We start from the raw sequence: 7010 nt of genomic DNA, 5'->3' as shown, positions 1-7010 counted from the left end.
GCTGCCTCAGCGATACATCCCACACATACAATACACAATATCTGCCATTGAATGAACTCTTCAATTCAAGTAAAACACACATATTGATTCGAATTCTGCAACCATCTCCAAGAAACCGCTTCATATCAACAGTAGATCGACAAGGGCACTCCGGGTGCTTTCCTGACCCGATTTATATCAATTCGCTTCCCAAACAACTCCCAAACAGATGAAAATCCGGACTCAGTTCAGGACCTCGCCTGTTCTCTCGGATAGACGTTAAAATGGACATTCCCGGCCTGAATTTCCCCCAAGTCGAGCAGATCGCTTACAAAGTTTCACACCGAAACCCTCTGCTTTGCACTTGACACACAGACAAACACATTGGCCAGACACACACGTCAATTAATATTCCAATATACATTCATTCCTCATTCATATCCTCATTCATATTACGTCTCTCATTCAAGGAAAAAGGATTTTTGGGACGGGTTGGACGGGGGGTGGGTTGAGGTGGAAAGGGGAGGCAGGGCGGGGGGTGTTGGGGTGTTGCCTAGAGCCCCGGGGCTGAGCTCAGGTCTTGGGGGGGTGGGGGGTCTTGGTCTGGTATCTGGTCCAGCGGCATCACTCGCTGATTTACTTGTTTAACTACCTCCTTAATTGTTTTGTCCTGAACTTTGCTTCCTGAACTTGCTTCCTTTGGCTCTGAAGCTTCAAATTCCTACAATGCAGCTCCTGCTTCAATTTTCAATATTTCAAAACCTAACCTGTCCTTCTCACCCTGTGGCCACCTGGCCCATTTCCTGTGAGCTTATTTATTTTCTCTTGTCCACCAGATCCTGGCCTGCTTTATCTGGACCTCTTGTCTAGAACTTAGTCTAGAGCTTCCTGGCTTGACCTCGTAGTTGTCACTACCTTCTTGTCAAACCTACCTGGTACCTACGCATTTCACCCTTCCTGGCCATGTCCCTTTGGCCGTCTAAGTTTAGCCACAGCCCTTCGTTCCCTGGCATGCAATGGCATACCCCATCTTGTCTCTGGGCTGTTCCTTCCTGGAAAAATCTTGGCCACCTGGTTTCAACCTATATGGCTGTCCGACCTCATTTTCCCCTCCTGGTGCTAACTGTAACTTTAAGCTTACTGTTAAGTCCTTACTTGTTTATCCTTACTTATTTATCCTGGCTTTAACAAACCACGTCATTCTGAGGCCTAAATGAGCCTCTACTTACAATTTCTGTTCGAGTGCAGACAGCGCGGAAGACAAGGAGACTGAACCCGCGCGAGGGAGGAAGGTACGAATTTGGAATAATAGCCCTCTGATATAAAACAACTCCCACCTTTAATCAAATCAACGTGCCGGCGCCGGCCTCAGGTCAGCCTTCCTCCTGTCCCTCGGGCTCCGTCTCCCGTCCTCCGCGTCTGTTGACACCCCACTCCTGGTACCATCTGTGAAGAATCAGCTCTTCGTTTGCAAAAGAAGTCCACAATAGCCTGGAATGGCGCAGCTTTATTAAAAACCAACTTATACGGATCCGGAGGAGACAAGACATCTACAGCAAGCTACAGCAAGAACATGCCAAGTCAAGCCTTCCTGAAAACGCATTGATTCTCATTCACTTATATACGAATACGATTTATCAGAAAATCTCCGAGAGATCGAAGCGACTGGCGAGAGTCCCTCCCACCGTTATCATTCGGGGGAGTCAGCCTTTCCTTATCATTTGGACCAATTGTTTCTCTGGGCTCCGAGAAAACAGAACTGTAACTCACAAAGAGAAGAGTGTATGCTTAGCCAAACAAACCCATATATTTTATGGGTTTGTGTACATGAGTAATCCAAAGCATGTTTATACAGAGTCATGCGTTGCTGAGATTAAAACAAAATATATATAGTTAACGATAGGTTCATGTCATTCTACTAGCATTACGCAAAAACAAGCGCATGTGGGCGTGGTTTTACGACCAGCCTCGAAAAAAGCACACGTATACAATTTGTTCAGCATGACCTCAGCGAGCCTCTCCTCATCCAAAACTAAAACGAAGCAAAAACCCTTTATTAACTTCATGAAAATAGCATTTTTAAACATCATATAAATCATAACACATTAGCACCCAACGTCTATAACTGAACTTTAGGCAATAACAAATCTACTACTTGACATATATATATATATATATATATATATATATATATATATATATATATATATATATATATATATATATATATATATATATATATATATATATATATATATATATATATATATATATATATATATATATATATATATATATATATATATATATATATATATATATATATATATATATATATATATATATATATATATATATATATATATATATATATATATATATATATATATATATATATATATATATATATATATATATATATATATATATATATATATATATATATATATATATATATATATATATATATATATATCCCTGGTGTTGGGCTAGCGGCTAGGGTGCCGGCTTAGGATCCTAGGATCCTGGGTTCGAATCCCGGTCGATCGCTGAATTAACGCCAGGGGGGTTGACTCAGCCTGTCATCCTTCAGAGGTCGGCTAATTGAGTACCAGTTCACTGGTAATTCCCTGTTTGTCGTTAAAGGCGGCAAAAAGGGTTGGCGTCAGGAAGGGCATCCGGCCGTAAAACATTGCTTCAAAAAGGTGACCGCAAAACAACAACAACCACGGTTCCCGAAAAAGGCCAACCCCCGCTTTGCGGGGAAAAATGGCCTCTAAAGGTGGTTATTTTTATTATATATACACACACACACACTTTGAATAGTCAAAGCTCGTGGAAGAGCTAGTACACTGAACGGAACAGGAGCAGGACTTAACCGGGCAAAAGGAATAGAAGGCAATAGAGAGGGAGGGGAAACACCAACAGTAGAGTTGAATGACAAGAAAGAGGGCGACTTGGATAAATGATGGATGTGGGGAGCAATGAGGGGCTGGAAAGGACACAGAAGAAAACGTGTGAAGGAAAAAGTAAATTTGGAAGGAGGGCTTGGCATGAGGGCGAGGGTGGATTTGAGGTTAATGTGGGTAGAAACTATCATTATTTTGGTTGGAGGATGATCTGACGTGGTGGTGAACAGCTGTATTGTAGAGAATGTGGAAGGTGGTTCCACAGGTATGAAAAAGAGGAACAAATGATTGGAGGTGAGCAGTTTCATTCAAAGTAAACAAATACCAACATTTTTACTTGTGACGTGGCTGGTCCATAAGAGCTTGGTGTTGCTGTTGGTCTTGTTGGGGTTCGATTTTTGAAATGCGTATCCATTATTTGGACAACTACCGGACCACACTCACATTTGTTTCTTCATTGACATGGGAACACGGGACAGACATGGCTCCATCTAATCTTCTGCATTCACATGGGAACATGGAACAGACATGGCTCCATCTAATCTTGTTCATTCACATGGGAACACTGGACAGACATGGCTCCATCTAAACTTGTTCATTCACATGGGAACACTGGACAGACACGGCTCCATCTAATCTTGTTCATTCACATGGAAACACGGAACAGACATGGCTCCATCTAATCTTGTTCATTCACATGGAAACACTGGATAGACATGGCTCCATCTCATCTTGTTCATTCACATGGAAACATGGAACAGACACGGCTCCATCTAATTTTGTTTATTCACATGGAAACATGGAACAGACATGGCTCCATATAATCTTGTTCATTCATATGGAAACACGGAATAGACATGGCTCCATCTAATCTTGTTCATTCACATGGGAACACGGAACAGACACGGCTCCATCTAATCTTGTTCATTCACATGGAAACACTGGACAGACACGGCTCCATCTAATCTTGTTCATTCATATGGAAACACGGAACAGACATGGCTCCATCTAATCTTGTTCATTCATTTGGAAACACGGAACAGACACGGCTCCATCTAATCTTGTTCATTCACACGGGAACACAGAACAGACATGGCTCCATATAATCTTCTTCATTCACATGGGAACACTGGACAGACACGGCTCCATCTAATCTTGTTCATTCACATGGGAACACTGGACAGACAGGGCTCCATCTAATTTTGTTCATTCACATGGAAACACGGAACAGACATGGCGCCATCTAATCTTGTTCATTCACATGGGAACACGGAACAGACATGGCTCCATCTAATCTTGTTCATTCATATGGAAACACGGAACAGACATGGCTCCATCTAATCTTGTTCATTCATATGGAAACACGGAACAGACATGGCTCCATCTAATCTTGTTCATTCATATGGAAACACGGAACAGACATGGCTCCATATAATCTTGTTCATTCACATGGGAACACTGGAGAGAACCGGCTCCATCTAATCTTGTTCATTCACACGGGAACACGGAACAGACATGGCTCCATCTAATCTTGTTCATTCACATGGGAACACGGAACAGACATCGCTCCATCTAATCTTGTTCATTCACATGGGAACACTGGACAGACACGGCTCCATCTAATCTTGTTCATTCAAATGGGAACAGTGGACAGACACGGCTCCATCTAATCGTGTTCATTCACATGGGAACACGGAACAGACTTGGCTCCATCTAATCTTGTTCATTCATATGGGAACACGGGACAGACATGGCTCCATCTAATCTTGTTCATTCATATGGGAATACTGGACAGACATGGCTCCATCTAATCTTGTTCATTCATGTGGAAACACGGAACAGACATGGCTCCATCTAATCTTGTTCATTCACATGGAAACACGGAACAGACACGGCTCCATCTAGTCTTGTTCATTCACATGGGAACACAGAACAGACATGGCTCCATCTAATCTTGTTCATTCACATGGGAACACTGAACAGACATGGCTCCATCTAATCTTGTTCATTCACATGGGAACACGGAAGAGACATGGCTCCATCTAATCTTGTTCATTCACATGGAAACACGGAACAGACACGGCTCCATCTAATCTTGTTCATTCACATGGGAATACTGGACAGACATGGCTCCATCTAATCTTGTTCATTCACATGGGAACACGGAACAGACATGGCTCCATCTAATCTTGTTCATTCACATGGAAACACGGAACAGACATGGCTCCATCTAATCTTGTCCATTCACATGGGAACACGGAACAGACATGGCTCCATCTAATCTTGTTCATTCACATGGGAACACGGAACAGACATGGTTCCATCTAATCTTGTTCATTCACATGGGAACACGGAACAGACATGGCACCATCTAATCTTGTTCATTCACATGGAAACACGGAACAGACATGGCTCCATCTAATCGTGGTCATTCACATGGGAACACGGAACAGACACGGCTCCATCTAATCTTGTTCATTCACATGGGAACACTGGACAGACAGGGCTCCATCTAATTTTGTTCATTCACATGGAAACACGGAACAGACATGGCGGCATCTAATCTTGTTCATTCACATGGGAACACGGAACAGACATGGCTCCATCTAATCTTGTTCATTCATATGGAAACACGGAACAGACATGGCTCCATCTAATCTTGTTCATTCATATGGAAACACGGAACAGACATGGCTCCATCTAATCTTGTTCATTCATATGGGAATACTGGACAGACATGGCTCCATCTAATCTTGTTCATTCATGTGGAAACACGGAACAGACATGGCTCCATCTAATCGTGGTCATTCACATGGGAACACGGAACAGACATGGCTCCATCTAATCTTGTTCATTCATATGGAAACACGGAACAGACATGGCTCCATCTAATCTTGTTCATTCACATGGAAACACGGAACAGACACGGCTCCATCTAATCTTGTTCATTCACATGGGAACACGGAAGAGACATGGCTCCATCTAATCTTGTTCATTCACATGGAAACACGGAACAGACACGGCTCCATCTAATCTTGTTCATTCACATGGGAATACTGGACAGACATGGCTCCATCTAATCTTGTTCATTCACATGGGAACACGGAAGAGACATGGCTCCATCTAATCTTGTTCATTCACATGGAAAAACGGAACAGACACGGCTCCATCTAATCTTGTTCATTCACATGGGAATACTGGACAGACATGGCTCCATCTAATCTTGTTCATTCACATGGGAACACTTGACAGACATGGCTCCATCTAATCTTGTTCATTCACATGGGAACACTGGACAGACATGGCTCCATCTAATCTTGTTCATTCATATGGGAACACTGGACAGACACGGCTCCATCTAATCTTGTTCATTCACATGGGAACACTGGACAGACACGGCTCCATCTAATGTTGTTCATTCACATGGGAACACAGAACAGACACGGCTCCATCTAATCTTGTTCATTAATATGGGAACACTGGACAGACATGGCTCCATCTAATCTTGTTCATTCACATGGGAACACTGGACAGACACGGCTCCATCTAATGTTGTTCATTCACATGGGAACACAGAACAGACACGGCTCCATCTAATCTTGTTCATTAATATGGGAACACTGGACAGACATGGCTCCATCTAATCTTGTTCATTCACATGGGAACACTGGACAGACACGGCTCCATCTAATCGTGGTCATTCACATGGGAACACGGAACAGACACGGCTCCATCTAATCTTGTTCATTCACATGGGAATACTGGACAGACATGGCTCCATCTAATCTTGTTCATTCACATGGGAACACTGGACAGACATGGCTCCATCTAATCTTGTTCATTCACATGGGAACACTGGACAGACACGGCTCCATCTAATTCATTCACCTGGAAACACAAAACGCACGGCTCAATCTAATCTTGTTCATTCACATGGGAACACGGGACAGACATGGCTCCATCCCATTTAATTCATTCACATGGAAACACGGAACAGACATGGCTCCATCCAATTTAATTCATTCACATGGGAAAACCGTCATATTTCTTGTCGCAGGTTGTGACCACAGTGCAGTCATTATTAGTAATTTATTACACCAATCATTCAAATAACTACTTTGC

Source organism: Myxine glutinosa, chromosome 4 (assembly GCF_964187855.1).
Source record: "Myxine glutinosa chromosome 4, kmMyxGlut1.1, whole genome shotgun sequence".
Lineage (NCBI taxonomy): Eukaryota > Metazoa > Chordata > Myxini > Myxiniformes > Myxinidae > Myxine > Myxine glutinosa.
This window is presented reverse-complemented; position numbering follows the sequence as displayed.